We start from the raw sequence: 17,460 nt of genomic DNA on the forward strand, positions 1-17,460 counted from the left end.
AATTTATAATCCTTTGGGTATATACCCAGTAGTGGGATGGCTGGGTCGTATGGTACATCTAGTTCTAGATCCTTGAGGAATTGCCATACTGTTTTCCATAATGGTTGAACTAGTTTACAATCCCACCAACAGTGTAAAAGTGTTCCTATTTCTCCACATCCTCTCCAACACCTGTTGTTTCCTGATTTTTTAATGATTGCCATTCTAACTGGTGTGAGATGGTATCTCATTGTGGTTTTGATTTGCATTTCTCTGATGGCAAGTGATGATGAGCATTTTTTCATGTGTCTGTTGGCTGTATGAATGTCTTCTTTTGAGAAATGTCTGTTCATATCCTTTGCCCACTTTTGGATGGGGTTGTTTGTTTTTTTCTTGTATATTTGTTTGAGTTCTTTGTAAATTCTGGAAATGAGCCCTTTGTCAGATGAGTAGATTGCAAAAATTTTCTCCCATTCTGTAGGTTGCCTGTTCACTCTGATGGTAGTTTCTTTTGCTGTGCAGAAGCTCTTTAGTTTAATGAGATCCCATTTGTCAATTTTGGCTTTTGTTGCCATTGCTTTTTGTGTTTTAGACATGAAGTCCTTTCCCATGCCTATGTCCTGAATGGTACTACCTAGATTTTCTTCTAGGGTTTTTATGGTATTAGGTCTAACATTTAAGTCTCTAATCCATCTTGAATTAATCTTCGTATAAGGAGTAAGGAAAGGATCCAGTTTCAGCTTTCTACTTGTGGCTAGCCAATTTTCCCAGCACCATTCAGTATGTTAAGTGTTTTTAAAGATTAAATTGATAATTTAACCTTCCCAAAGGCAAAAATTAAATACTACATACCTTTGTAGGCCACACAATTCTTGGCATATAACAGTTACTCAATAACTCACTTTCATTACTTGATTTTGTTTTGCCATATCAGAATAAGGAGGATTAAACAATATATGCAAGAAACATAATCTGACAAATCTGAGATGTGTTTTTCATTTAACAATTTGTTAATGTAGGTATACTGATAAATATGGATATGCATATAGACAGAAAGTTGTATTTATGTTACAATAAGTTTTAAATAATTTCCAGTCTGTTTTTAAGAAAAACCAGTTAATGTAATTTTTATAATTGACATAGTGTTTCTTTGAAAAAAGTTAATTAAGAAAATAACAATAAGCAAAAGAATCTCGTTGCTAACTTTATCTGGGAATTCCTAATCTAAAAGCCAAGTTTCATTCTCATGTGGCATGATTCATAAAGCACTAACCAAAATAACTACAAATGAGTGAAATATAATGGAAACATGAGTAATGAGCCTGATGCATTTGTGAAAAACTAAGTCATGTCAGGCAAACTTAATTACTTTCTCAATTGAATTACATAATTAATGGATGAAGTGACTGTAGTAGATGTGATAGATTTATATTTTATAGAGTTGATGCAATGACTAAGAATTATGATTTGAAAAATGGATTGAATTGTCATACATGAGTTGGCATTTCTTATTGAAAATGGAAACACCAATTAAATCTGTTGACAAAATGGATAAGGTCTACAAATTAGTAATCAAACCTACTCATAAATTCCCTCTCTTATGAATCTTTAGTAAATGATGATGGCGCACTGAGCTCTGCCATACCTCTCAAGTTCTCTAAACACAGAAACTGAGACCAAATAATCGAGGAACTGGATTCGTTCCAGGGAAAGAAGAAAGCTAAGCTAGCAAGGTCACCTGTGTTCTTATTTCTTCTTTCACTGACTCTTTTCATCATGTAATTTGGAAATTTGCATAGCTCTACCCTAACTGTAACTTATAAAGAAAGAAGTGATAAAAAAAATCAATGTCATTAAATGCTGGTAGTTAAGTGCATTATGCCTCACAGAAGTTTTGGTGATACTTATATTTTCTAAAATTAATAAATAAGAGCATATAAATTAGAAAAGAAAAAAACTCTCTCACAAATTATCTTTTATAGAAAATTCTAATGAACTCAAACATGCACAAACGCACACACACATATCAGAATTATTAAATGAGTACCAAAAGGTTATAGGATATAGGAGCAATAAACAAAAATCAGCTGTATTTTTACATGCCAACAATAAAAAATCCAAAAATTCAATTAAGAAAAATATTTTATTTACAATAGTATGTAAGTAATAAAGTAGTTAGGAACAAACAACAAAAAGGGTATGAAACATGTATACTATAAAAGACAAACATTGTTGAAAAAATTAAGGCAAAACCTTAAAAAATGAAAAGTCATCCCATGTTTATCAATTGAAATATTTTTTTTTTTTTTTTTGAGAGGGAGTCTCACTCTGTTGCCAGGCTGGAGTGCAGTGGCGCAATCTCAGCTCACTACAACCTTCGACTCCTTAGTTCAAGCAATTCTCCTGCCTCAGCCTCCAAAGTAGCTGGGATTACAGGCAAGCACCAACATGCCCAGCTAATTTTTTGATTTTTTTTTTTTTTTTTGTATTTTTAGTAGAGATGGGCTTTCACCATGTTGGCCAGGATGGTCTTAATCTTCTGACCTTGTGATCTGCCCACCTTGGTCTCCTAAAGTGCTGGGATTACAGGTATGAGCCACCGTGCCTGGCCAAGAATATTATTAAGATATCAATAGCACAGATTCAATGCACTCCACATAAAAATAGAAGCTGGCATTTTTGCAGAAATTGACAAGCTTATATGAACATTTATGTGGAAATTCAAGAGACCCATAATAGCCGATTCAATCTTGAAAGAGAAGAACAAATTTGACTGACACATTTCCTAATTTCAAAACGAACTACCAAGCTACAGTACCCAAGATTCTGTGGTACTGGAATAAGGATGAACATAGACCAGTGGGAGAGAAGTGAGAGTCCAGAATTAAGTCTTTGCATTTATTTTCAAAAAGAGTGCCAAGATAATTAAATGGGAAAAGAATAGTTTTTCCAACAAATTTTGTCTGGACAATTGAGTATGTACATGCAAAACCAAGAGATCATTCACTGTTAGTGAATGTGCTGATATTTATGATGCAACAGTATTTTTGGACCAAAAGTTTACTAGAAGTCCCTGACCCACCACTCTATAGTAAGCCAAAATAGTGGCACGCCGGGATTTCTGCACTCCTCTGTACAGCAAAAGACATTCTGATGTGCTCACAATCAGGCCTTCTTCTCTAATGTGGGTGCCCTCCACTCTGGTTTTCTGAGACCCTGCTGGACATGTATGGATGCCAGATCAGTAGCCCACTACTAAGGTTTATTGCCTTATTTTTCCTGCTGTGAGTTAACATACATTTCATGTTTGTTCACTCTGTCCTACATGTAAGAAGAGAAAACAGTAACAGATTTAGGTTTTCATGTATTTATTCATCCATCCATCCATCTATCCACGCAGTCAACAAGCAGTGACTACCTTCTCAATATCTTTATAGTGTGGCCTCAGAAAAATAAATACGCTAAGACCATGAAATGGAAATTACATGAGATCAGGATTTTATCTTTATTTACCATGTGCCCTCACATCTAGAACAGGACTTTAGTGGGCACTCAATATTTGTTAAATGAGTAAAGTTGGCAATATACATTGAGCACTGATACATAAAGCCTTATTCTAAGTAATTTCCTCTTTTTAAATCTCAGGAACCTTTTAATAAAGGTACCATTATAATCTCCACTTTGTGTTTGAAGAAACTGCAGTACACAGCATAGATTCCTCGACCAACATCACACAACTGGCAAGTCTTGCTTCTAAGCAAGAGAATCTAACCTGCAGGCATTCAGAGATGATGTAGTCTGTGTAAATGTTCACAGAGTGGCTGCTACATAAAATAGACCAACAAACTATGCAACCAGAAGACATAAAAGCAGACAAATATAAAATTAGACACTACTTACTTTTCAATTGCAAAACTCCAGTACAAAAATTACAAAACCTCTGTAGAACTAAAAAATAAAATAAAATAAAATAAAATAAAATAAAAGTCATGAAAAATAGCGTAAGTCAAGAAATTTATAAGTCCATTGGTACCTATGAATTTTATTCACATGCTTTATTTAAGTCTTAAATAATTGGTCAAATAAACTTTTCTTTTTCTCTTAAAAAAGTCTCATTTTTCTATAACTTAGAAGTTAAGATCTATCTTTTATCTTTTAGAAAATGTTCTGTGTTTCCACAATAATACAACTCAGGCCGGGAGTGGTGGCTCACGCCTGTAATCCCAGCACTTTGGGAGGCCGAGGAGGGCGGATCACGAGGTCAGGAAATCGAGACCATCCTGACTAACACGGTGAAACCCCGTCTCCACCAAAAATACAAAAAATTAGCCAGACGTGGTGGCAGGCTCCTGTAGACCCAGCTACTCGGAACGCTGAGGCAGGAGAATGGCGTGAACCCGGAAGGCAGAGCTTGCAGTGAGCCGAGATCGCACCACTGCACTCCAGCCTGGGCCACACAGCGAGACTCGGTCTCAAAAAAAAAAATTACATTTAGCAAAAACAAGAAAAAAGCATTTTAAATATATCAATATTTCATTCGTTAAAGATATATGATCTGCTGTCATTAGGGTTTAAAATGTATTTGTTTTAATACGTACAGTCAAATGATTTATAATATTTCTTTTAAATACCTTGTTCTAAAAATGAAATTTAAACCTGCTGAGAAATGTTAGGGACTCCCTTAAGATTTGTTTGTATCCATAACCTTGTAAGCACTCTCAGTGCCCTTTCATAACTACTGATTTGGGTAACTCCATTTTAATTACCATAGATTCATAAAATCACAAGACTGGAAGAGAACTTGAGAGGTCATTTACGTCTCCACTCTCAGGTGGCACTCTACTTAACTGTTCCTGACAAATGTATGTCTATCCTACTCTTAAAGCCATGCTGTAAAGGAAGTTTATATAAATTAATCATACACACAGCTCTAGAAAATAAAGAGCTCAGAATACTACTACTGATTTAACCAATCAAATTATAAGTGATTCCACCAGATCTTACATGGCCCCAACTCTTTTTTTCCTTATAAATCAGTAGCATCTTAAGGACTCAAAATTCTCACCTATTTCTGAGGATGTAAGAAATGACTTCTCACTAGCACTTTTACTAACTAGAACAAGTGAGACACCACAGCAACTCCAACATTAGGAAAGGCAAACTGTAAGTAAACTAGAATCCCTAATGCCAAACGATACCTTCAAATGGAGATCAATAAAAGTCAGGGTAAACATGGATATATATAAAATGCATTCTAGTAAATGAATGCAAAACTGACAAAGATTTTCCCTACTTTAACTTTATATGATCTTTCCCTGTGGCCTATTGCACACATCATTCATTAGATTATGAAAACCATTAATGTCAAGAAGCAGAACAAAATGAATTCACTAAGGGGCTGCTATTAGCGTATCAAGCAGCTATTTCTCACTAAATATTCCTGACAGCTCTCATTACATATGATGGATGAGCTTTATAAGTAGTAGTAGTTTCCAAGGAAAATAAAAATCTTTAAGTCTACTACCATGTGTGGCTGAGAAACTAGCAATCATCTTTCAGCAGTTTGTTTTCCTTTTTTCTTTTTAAGGAGAAAGTGTTATAAAATTCACAGGTAGGTTAAATGCCTGAATCAAAATTCATTTAGAAACTGCAAGTCTAATGATCTAAATGTTGTAAGTGCATTTGGTGAAGATACACTGGACCAGTCGTCCAAATAATCTATGAACATAGGGAATGACAGTGAACTGAGAAAAGCATTTGGAAATTAGAATTTTGGAAGGCTTTTTACTGGAGGCACTTAAAACAAGCAGAGAAACTCAGAACACAGGCTAAAAGGCAAACAAACAAACAAGAAAAGACTATTCTATATTTTTTATTTTCAGTAGAGTTTTTTCAAAACACCATAGGTTTTTAACACGAGCGAGAGAAAATTATAATAACTATAACAATATTGTTTGTTTTCCTGTTCAAGTGAGAAGAGAGAATTTTAAGTCTCAAGAATTATAACCATGTAACATCAAGACACTATATCTTGACACATCAAGACACTACATCCAAATCATATTTCAAAAACTATAGCACAGATTGAATTCAGCCTGCGGAAGTACTTCATTTGATCTACACAATATATTTTTAAATTCAAATTAATCGTCAGTATTTAAAAAGCAAGGGATTGCAAACAGATGTCTACATTTCTGGTTACTTTTAAAAATGTATCAGCAATTGTTAGACATATCAGCATTAATTCCCCCTTTTACCATAAACCCCTCTTCTCCGTAGTGGTCCTTGGCGAAATAGGCAGGGTGTTTGTTGTCTTTATTATTTGAATTGTATTATTGTTTGTCCAATGGTGGAGAAATATTCCTCTATGAAATGTGGGGAAAACAATAGACTGAGAGGGTGATGTGATATAAACATCTCCCCTCCAAAGTTCGTATCTCCCTTCCAAAGTTCTTAATCCCCTTTGTACTGGTATTAAGAGGTGAGGCCTTTTGGTAAGGCCCTCATAGATGAATTAGTGCCTTATAAAGGGCTTGGGGGAACTAGGTTAGGCCCTTTTTGCCCTTCTGCCTTCTGCTATGTGAAGACACAGCAAGAAGGCATCATCTTGGAAGCAGAGAGGCTGGGCCCTCACAGACAGGGAACCTACTGGTGCCTTAATCTTGGACTTCCCAGCCTCCATAACTGTAAGAAAATACATTTCTGTTCTTTATAAATTATCCAGTCTCAAGTACTTTATGATAGGAGCACAAAGAGAGAACTAAGACAGAAGACTATCTAACACATTGACTTAGTTACTTATCTGACCCTATTTTAGTTTTATAAATGGGTTTAACACAATCTACTAACATCTTTATTTCTTATTAAGAATAGGTTTCAGTAACAATATGATATTAATCTTTACCTTAATATTTTATACATGTATATATTTGTATATATACCTGGGGGTGTGTGTGTGTATTCATTGTGGTTATGTTTTGGAGATTGTAAAATAGTAACTGTATGTAAAATATATAAGTTACATAGAAAGGAAACAAAATATTTTACTTAATCTTATACATATTCCTAAACATTTGGTGATGAGTCATCATGCAGATCAAGTAAGCTAACATGTCTATAACTCTAAAAGCCTATCTAAACTCAAAGAAATTCCCGTAACTCTCTTAACTATGTAACCTTAAAAGCACCTATTTATTTTTCATAAGGATTTCTTGCTTTTTAAACTAAAGACATTAAGTACTGATTAATGAGTGTTTTTTAATTCTAGTAATGTATTCCTTAAGAATGAATGAAAATGTATCTTTTTAATTCTTGTGAATAGAATAACTTTTAATAATCACTGACATATAAACTATATTTTAAGTAGATATTAATTTATTAACATTTAGAACTCTTCTTAGGCTTAGCTAAAATAAATTTCCATAAAAAGAAAAATATAATTGACTAAGAAAATGCAATCTTATTTTCCATCCTCCTGTTTTATTTCAGTTTTCTTCAGGAGGAAATGTCTTTTGAGTGCTATAACAGAAAAGAAGCTTTAAAAAACATCTACATAAACCTATCATAGTGAGCATCAGTGCCTTATATCATGTAGTAAATCCCTAGCACATAGAGACCTCAAACCTTTTGTCTTTGTGGTGAAATAGCAAGATGACAAAAATTTAGGTTCAAGCTCATAGAGGAAAATTACATCTTAACAATATATGTCATCATATTGCATATAAACAGCCTTGACCACAAACAAGAAGTGCTAAAGGTTTTAGGTTTTCAGAGAATTCCAAATAATGGGGTTTACAAAGGAAAATGAAATTGTTTTCAACCAACAATGTTAACTCACTTTCAGTTCAAATATTACCTCTTTTGGCAGTGGATAACTGGATAACTTCTGACTACTTGTTTAGTGTTTCACTGCAATAGGATATATATATAGTCATTTTATTTTAATAAATGTTCACTGAGTAGGAATCTTCATTCTATAAACTCAGTTATGCCAGAAATACTCATTATATACAAATTTAAGTTCTGGTCTAGCCAGGCTACTGAAAAATTTAATCAGGGAGACTTAAACAAAGTACAAAAATAGGAAAAGGGTGTCTGGTCATTTTATCAGGTTTGAAAGCCTTGTCTCCCATCTCATATCTGAAATGCAGCAGCATTTGGTTTCTTTGCAGATCCTGGTAAACCAAATTCCAGAGTCCAGCCTCCCCCAGTGCCAATGAATGTTACTGCCAAGACAGGTGAATGTTACTCAATATACCTCTCTGCAGAAAGACAGTTATCTTATAGGAATTGAGCAGTAACCTAACCCCAGAACACCTTACTCAGGAAATATGGACTTAATATATGTTCAGATAAGAAAAGTATTTACCAGAGGCTCCCAAATCCCATTTGGAGCTATTTCTCTTGAAAATCTCCAGAAAAGAATATTATTTTTCCTAAAAAATTGTGTGATTGAATTTATTTCCTCCCCGATTCCTCTCTATTTCTATTACACTGAATTATTTGCTAACACAAAATATATGGAGGGAAGGAATTCTCTGTAAGCAAATTACAACCAACACTTTCTTAACTTACCATCCAGTGGTCTGGAGACACACAGAAATGATTAAGCATGAAATGATTAAGCATGAAATGATAACTTTTTGAAGTGGACTTAAATGTAATGTAAAATGTTAAATGTAGACTTGAGAAAAATATCTGACGGAAGTGCAGTTTAGTTTATTTGATATGGAGTCTTAATTGTCTATAAATAAACTACTCTTAATATTTGAACTTTACATTTTTATTACAGATCATTCTTTGTCAGATAATATTAATTACTTATTCCACTACAGGTAGGTAGGTAGGTAGGTAGGTAGATAGAGATGCATACACATATATCTAAAATGAGATCCTGGAACTCCACCCAAACTTTTATACAGTCATGTGCCTTATAACAACATTTTGGTGAAAGATAAAAGGCATTTACAACAGTGGTTTTGTAAGATTATAATAGAGCCGAAAAATTCCTACCACCTAGGGGTAGCATAGTCATAACATCGTAACATAACACTTTACTGATGTGTTTGTGGTGATGCTGGTGTAAACAAACCTACTGTGCTTCCAGTCATATAAAAGTATAGGACATACAATTATGTACGGTATGTAATACTAGTTAATGAAAATAAACAATGATGTTATTGGTTTATTTATTTACTATACGATAGTTTTTAAATCATTACTATTTTAGAGTCTACTCCTTTTACTTATTAAAAAAAAATCAACTGTAAAACGGCCTCAGGCAAGTCTTTCAGTACATATTCCTGAAGAAGGCTTTGTTATCATAGAAGATGACAGCTCCATGCATACTATTGCCCCTGAAGGCCTTCCGGTGGGAGAAGATGTGAAAGTGGAAGACAGTGATGACCTTGGCTTTGTGTAGGCCTAGGCTAATGATTTTTTGTGTCTAAGTATTCAAGAAAAAAGTTTAAAAAGCAAAATAAATAAATAAAATTTTAAAATAGAGAAAAGATTATAAAATAAGGATATAAAAATATTTTATACATTTGTACAATGTGTTTGCATTTTAAGCTAGGTGTTATGATGAAAGAGTAAAAAAGTTAAAAGAATTAAAAATTAATAAAGTATAAAAGTTACAGTAAACTATGGTTAATTTATTATTGAAGATTTTTTTTTGTAAATATAGAATAACCTAACTACTCAGTGTTTATAGAGTTTACTGAAGCATACGGTAATGTTCCATAACTTCACATTCACTCACCACTCACTCACAGACTCACCCAAAGCAACTTTCAGTCCTACGAACTCCATTCATGGTAAATGCCCTATATAGGTGTACTATTTTTATGTTTTATTCCATATTTTTTCTGTACCTTTTCTATGTTAATATATGTTTACATACACAAACACTTGCCATAGTGTTACAATTGCCTACAGTATTCAGTATGGTAACATTCTGGACAACCTGGTAGCCTCGGAACAATAGTTTATACCATATAGCCTAGGTGTGCAGTCGGCTATACCATCTAGGTTTATGTAAATATACCCTATGATGTTTGCACAAAGATGAAATCGCCTAATGATGCATTTCTCTGAACATATGCCCATCATTCAATGATGCATGACTGTTATTCTAAGAAAGAGGTTGTGAGAAATTGTTTTTAAATACTCAAAGGAGGTTGAAAAAATGTTAATTATTATCGTATTTACTTGTTCTTAGAAACAATTTAAGATTCACAAGAAGTTGCAAAAATAGTACAGAGTCCTGTGTACCCTTCGTCTTACTTTTCCCAGTGAAACATCCTACATAATCAGAGTACATTCTTTTAAACCAGAACATTGACATTTGTGCAAACTATTAATTAAACTTCAGACCTTATTCAGATTTCAACAGTTTTTACTTGAATACAATTTGTAATCTTAATTTTCTTAGGTTTTTTGGATTTTACAGCTTTTTTCTAAAATGTGCATATATATGTAAGTAGACAGATACATATAATACAAATACATACGTACCTAAACACCGTACATAAACACATGTACCTATTTTATTTGCAAAAATGTCTGGACTAGGTTGTCCAAAGAAATGCTGCCTATCAAGAATAACCAAGGTTTTAGGAACAATTATCTTCATTTGATCATTTTATATTTTCTTCTATAACTCTAAGACAATATAATAATTTCAAGATTTCCACAATCCAAATCATTCCATTGAAATACTGTATTATAAAATAAAGCAATTTCTATTGTTTAATATCAAAGCACACAGAACTTACGTTATTATTTATGCATCCAAAACAGAAATGTCCACAATGCTTGTTTTGTTGTTTTGGTCAAATGTGATCTTTCACAAAGATTGCAAGGAAACTTTAAGAGGAACAATAAGCTGAGCCAGTTACTGTATTATTCAACATTTTGTAAAATTATTTTTTACTTTAGCTGTAATTTTCTTCTTACATTTTCTTTTCTTCAGAAACTTTTTCACAAAATGAAATTCTTCATTGTTCATTCATCAAAAAGTGTTGAATGAATGGCATGTGAATGACAGTAGAGGACTTAAAAATATGATTGAGCTGTTATTCCTGCGGTCAGAGAGATAAAATGTGCACATAGATTATTGTAATGCATTACACAAAGTGCTCAGAACCTAAGAGAAATCCAGATAGAGTTCAGAGGAGGGAGGAGTGACTTCAAGCCAGTGGAAGGTTGTAGCACATTAGTGAATAAAAGCAAAAACTCTTATGCTAGATTCAAATGTTCTATTTCTTATTTGCCTTACTGAAATTTACCTTTCTCTCCGATCTCCATTTTTCTAATCTGTAAAATGGGAATACTATTAGTATCTATCTATTCATTTGAAATTGACTAGTGGGTGTATTAGTCCTTTCCCATGCTGCTGATAAAGACATACTGAGACTGGGCAATTTACAAAATAAACAGGTTTATTGGACTTACAGCTCCATGTGGCTGGGGAGGCCTCACCATCATGGTGGAAGGTGAAAGGTACATCTCACATGGTGGCAGACAAGAGAAGAGAGCTTGTGCAGGGAAACCCCCTTTTAAAAACATCAGATCTCCTGAGACTTATTCATTATCATGAGAACAGCACAGGAAAGACCTGCCCCAATAATTCAATTACCTCCCACTGCATCCTCCCACAACATGTGGGAATTCAAGTTAAGATTTGGATGGGGACACAGCCAAACTATATCATTCTGCTCCTGGCCCCTCTCAAATCTCATGTCCTCACATATCAAAACAGATCATGCCTTCCTAACAGTGCCCCAAAGTCTTAACTCATTTCAGCATTAACTCAACTTCCATAGTCAAAAGTCTCATCTGAGAAAAGGCAAGTCTCTTCTGCCTATGATCCTGAAAAGTCAAAAGCAAGTTAGTTACTTCCTAGATAAAATGGGGGTACAGGCATTGGATAAATACAGCCATTCTAATTGGAAGTAACTGGCCAAAACAAAGGGGCCATAGGCCTCATGCAAGTCCAAAATTCAGCCAGTCCATATAATCTTAAAGCTCCAAAATGATCTCCTTTGATTCCATGTCTAACATCCAGGTCACACTGATTCAAGAGGTGGGTTCCCTGGTCTTGGGCAGCTCCACTCCTGTGGCTTTGCAGGATACAGTCTCCCTCCCAGCTGCCTTCATGGGCTGGCATTGAGTGTCTTCAGCTTTTCCAGGCGCATGGTACAAGCTGTCGGTGGATCTACCATTCCAGGCTCTGGAGAACACTGGCCCTCTTTTCATAGCCCCATGAGGCAGTGCACCAGTAAGGACTCTGTGTAGGGGCTCCAATCCCACATTTCTCTTCTGTAGTGCCCTAGAAGAAGTTTTCCATGAGGGCCATGGCCCTGAAGCAAACTTCTGCCTGGGCATCCAGGTGTTTCCATACATCTTCTGAAATCGAGGGAGAGGTTCCCAACCCCCAATTCTTGACTTGTGTGCCCCCACAGGCTCAACACCACATGGAAGCTGCCAAGGCTTGGGGCTTATAGTTTCTGAAGCCACAGTCTGAGAGCTCCATGTTGGCCCCTTTCAGCCACGGCTGGAGCGGCTGAGACACAGGGCACTAAGTTCCTAGGTTGAACATAGCAGAGGGACCTTGGGACCAGTCCATGAAACCACTTTTTCCTCCTAGGCCTCCAGGTCTGTGATGGGAGGGGCTGCTACGAAGACCTCTGACATTCCCTGGAGACATTTTTTCCCATTGTCTTGAGAATTAACATTCAGCTCCTCATTACTTATGTAAATTTGTGTAGCTAGCTTTAATTTCTCCTCAGAAAATAAGATTTTTTTCTATCACATTGTCAGGCTGCAAATTGTTATACACTGCATCCCTTATAAAACTGAATGCCTTTAACAGCACTCACGTCATCTCTTGAATGCTTTGCTGCTTAGAAATTTCTTCCACTAGATACCCTAATCATCTCTCTCAAGTTCAAAGTTCCACAGATCTCCAGGGCAAGGGAAAAATGCCACCAGTCTCTTTGCTAAAACATAACAAGAGTCACCTTTGCTCCAGTTTTCCCAACAAGTTCCTCATCACCATCTGAGACCACCTCAGCCTGGATTTCATTGTCCATATCATTATCAGCATTTTGGTCAAAGGTATTCAACAAGTCTCTATGGAGTTCCAAACTTTCCCATATTTCCCTGTTTTCTTCTGAGCCCTTCAAACTGTTCCAGCCTCTGCCTGTTGCCCAGTTCCAAAGTTGCTTCCACATTTTCAGGTATCTTTTCAGCAGCACACCAGTAAGAATTTACCACATTAGTCCATTTTCATGCTGCCAATAAAGACATAACTGAGACTGGGCAATTTACAAAAGAAAGAGGCTTACTGGACTTGCAGTTTCATGTGGCTGGGGAGGACTCACAATCATGGTACAAGGTGAAAGGCACATCTCACATGATGGCAGACAAGAGAAGAGGGTTTATGCAGGAAAACTGTCCTTTGTAAAAACATTAGATCTCCTGAGATGTATTCACTATTGTGAGAACAACATGGGAAAGACCTTCCCCAATGATTCAATTACTTCCCACCAGGTCCCTCCCACAACACATGGGAATTCAATATGAGATTTGGGTGGGGATACAGCCAAACCATATCAGTGGGTGAAAGAAAATGTTGCATGCAAACCTTAGAATAGTTCCTGGTACACACATTTCACCTGACTTAACTGTGTTATGCATAATATTAGTTGAGAAAAAAGTGACATTGAGGCTGTCTGTTATCATAGAATTAAGCAAAAGTTCTGGACAAACACTATGCTTGTCTTTCTCTGATAAATTCCTATATAGAATTTTCCATTCCTCTTTTCCAATATACACAACACATAAGCCTAAAATAAAATTAAGATTCACATTGTACATTTAGAATTGCATTCTCCTCTCTTTTCTTGTTTTTTAAAAATTTTCTACTAAAATATTTTAAACTATTTTTACATTTGTCTCACACTGTTCGTATCTCCAGAGTGCTTTTCACTTCAATTAAACTTATGAGCAACCTCGGTTGGTCTTAGCAGAGAGACAGGAGTCTAGGAAGAAAGAGACGGATATTCCAACGGGTCTTTTTTGCTTTGTCTTAATTCTGATGGTTCCAAAAAAATACTATTTGTCAACCCTCCACTGTCTCTCACGTTGATATACACATGCGCACACTCTAGATGGGCTTGCAGGTTACCATGTTGCAAATGTGGCATGTGTACTGCTACTCAGCCACCCACAGGAACAATCCATCAACGATTAAAGAGTGGAGTTCCAAACTAAGTAAATGACTATTCTTACCAGTATAAGTCAATTTTCTGTTCTTTCCCTTCCCTTCAGGACCTGGTGGTATTTATCCAGTAAAAGAAAAAAAGATTTAGTCGTGAGAATTTGCCCATTGACAATTTGTGTGGGGCCTATTCAAACAACTTGAATTCAAGTGGAATTGTTTCGTCCTGATCACAGAGCCCCAAAAGTTCTGCCTACAAAATTCTGTCCAGTAAAGTTGCATCAAAAAGTTATTTTTAGAAACAAATAAAAATGGTGTTATTGAGGGTACGGGTTTGAGATGAGATCTTGTCTATAAATGTTACATTAAAAAAAAGTTTTTAAAAGTGGTCATTTGTTATAAGAGTGTGGAATTTCCTTGCCTTAATGAAGTTAAAAGACAACTTAATGGATGCTTTCTACCTGAGCAATTTCAAATTTCTTCAAAACTCTTTAACAATTTTAGAAGCACATGCTTCAGAACCTATTGCAAGTTTATTGAGCAATTTATTAATACAAAAGAAACGAGGAAAATAAATCAATGAGAAGATTTTAGCCTAAAAACATTATCTCAACCACATTATATCTGCAATATAATCACTCATATGTGGTGGCTTGTTAGCCGCTATGGTCATAAATCTTAGCGTCCAAGAGACTCAGAAGAGATGATATACTGCCAGAAGCTATCTATACACAAATACATGATATTTTAATCTATGAACTGTAATCACTCCTTGGAACTAATGACTTGAAAGTCTGGTCCAAGGCAATTCACTTATGCATAATTTTACACTGTTCCTTAGGTAATGATTTCACTTTTTGTCTGAGAGACTTTTACAGCACTGAGTGTGGTCCTTCAGTTTACAGATACCAAACCCTCACTGTTTCCCTGCCTTTCCACAGTCACACACATAACCCTAGCACCACTAACTGCCACCTGAAATCTAAGCCCTCCTCCCTGTTCTCAAAGCTAACCCTGAGCTCTGAAAGGAGGAATAATCCAATTCTGGCACTGGATTCCAAAGTCCATTTTCATGAGGTCTCCCACATTAGTTTTTCATTCCAAGGAGCTGCCCTTTGATCTGCTAATTATGCTCCTCCTGCTTTGCCCTCAAGTGCCAACATCCTTTCCTCTTTTTCTGGACTCTTCCAGTTTATATCAATAGACCTAAGTTTTATTTATTATCCCTAGTGCAACTTTAGCAACTTGTGTAGCTGTCATCTATACAAAGAGTGAGGAGGAAGGAATATGTACCTTCTGGCATTGGACACACCTTGGTCAGAATCTAGATAGCACTGGTCATGTGAATTTAGGTAAATTTAATCATTTTATGTTGTATAGAAAATACAAGGCCCAGCATGGTGGCTCAAGCCTGTAATCCCAGCACTTTGGGAGACTGAGACAGGTGGATCACGGGGTCAGGAGATCGAGACCATCCTGGCTAACACAGTGAAACCCCGTCTCTATTAAAAAAAAATACAAAAAACTAGCCGGGTGTGGTGGTGGGCGCCTGTAGTCCCAGCTACTCGGGAGGCTGAGGCAGGAGAATGGCATGGACCCGGGAGGCGGAGCTTGCAGTGAGCTGAGATCTGGCCACTGCACTCCAGCCTGGGCGACAGAGCGAGACTCCATCTCAAAAAAAAAAAAAACAACAACAACAAAAAGAAAATACAAGAAAGTTTTGAAATGCCATTAAATTACTACAATTCTACACTATTGCAGAAGGCCATAAGCAGGTTACAAAGCATAATAATAACAGATGACAAGAATTATCATGGTAGCTAAAAGAGAAAAGCAAATGTTTCAAATTAAGTGATTTTGGAGTCTTCATATATCGAATAATATTCAGGAACTTCTCTAACACATTTGCTTAAGTATTACTTAGGCCAAAGGTTTTCAAGTGGAAAGACATGGAAAATAAATTCATGCATGGGTTTTGTAAATAATAAAATAGCTCCTCAAGTGCGTCTGATTTGGTCTTACACTTTCTCTGCAACCAGCTCCTTTGGAGACTAGACAAACCATGATAAGAGCGGTTTACCTAAAGATACTTTAGGGCTCATATTTCTTAATAAAGTCCCATCAATATACATAGCTTCCTTGGACTATGTTAAATGTGACCATAAATTATGTGTGTTGTCTGGACAGCAACACACACATAGCCAGGTCATAATGAGATAGCACAAACGGGAAGAAAAAGGTCACCATAGATAACAACGAACATGGAATATCCACCTTTCATTATAAAATTAGTAAAATTAACATATTTTCATGTAAATCCTTTCAGGAACTATGAATACTTCTTCTTCTAAATACATCTCTGAACCTTATTGCCTCAGAAAGCAGCTGTGCTGATTAAATTCATTGACGTGATGTGTTCTTATGTAACAGACTTGTACTAAAAAGTATTGCCTGATGCCAAAACAGTATCAGCTCCCTCTCTCCACCTCCTTTGAATGACAGCAACCTTTCTGAGATACCTGCATGGTTAGGACCCAATACACCTGGGAAAGCATCCCCATACTGAACACATAGATTTCAGAGTTTCTAACCTCTTTTCCCCACCCCGCTTTCCTTTTGAATCCCATCTATCAAACTACATTTCTTCAGCCTGATCCTCACTTTTATCTTGCCTTTTCTAACTTAGAAATAACCCAGAGAATGCTGAAATATTTGAACATAGGACTTCTCCATCAGACTATGCCTCACCTCTCCACTCTAGCAGTTGAGTTAGTTTTTTGAAAATGCCCCTCACCCTAGCAGGTATTGCTGTCCTGAGAATTAGGGTCCTGCTTGCTTATCTCACCGCAAATGCCCTTTCGGGCTACTTTAATTGTGAGATAGGAAACACATTAATTCTTTGTTTGCTCAAGTATGCAAGTGACAGCCAACTGTGGTCACCAGTGATGATCTTAGCCATTAGAACATCTGTAAATATAAATAAAATATATGTACAGGCATATCTCGTTTTATTGCATTTTGCTTTATTGCACTTCACAGATTGCATTTTATATAAACTGATAGTTTGTGGCAACCAAGTGTTGATCAAGTCTATTGGTACCGTTTTCTAAAAGCTCTGTGTCACATTTGGTAATTCTCATAATATTTCAACTTTTCCATTACTATTACATCTGGTATAATAACTTGTGATCAGTTGTTTTTATTATTTATTTCTTCTTCTTCTTCTTCTTCTTCTTCTTCTTCTTCTTCTTCTTCTT

Source organism: Piliocolobus tephrosceles, chromosome 11 (assembly GCF_002776525.5).
Source record: "Piliocolobus tephrosceles isolate RC106 chromosome 11, ASM277652v3, whole genome shotgun sequence".
In the NCBI taxonomy this organism is placed as follows: Eukaryota; Metazoa; Chordata; class Mammalia; order Primates; family Cercopithecidae; genus Piliocolobus; species Piliocolobus tephrosceles.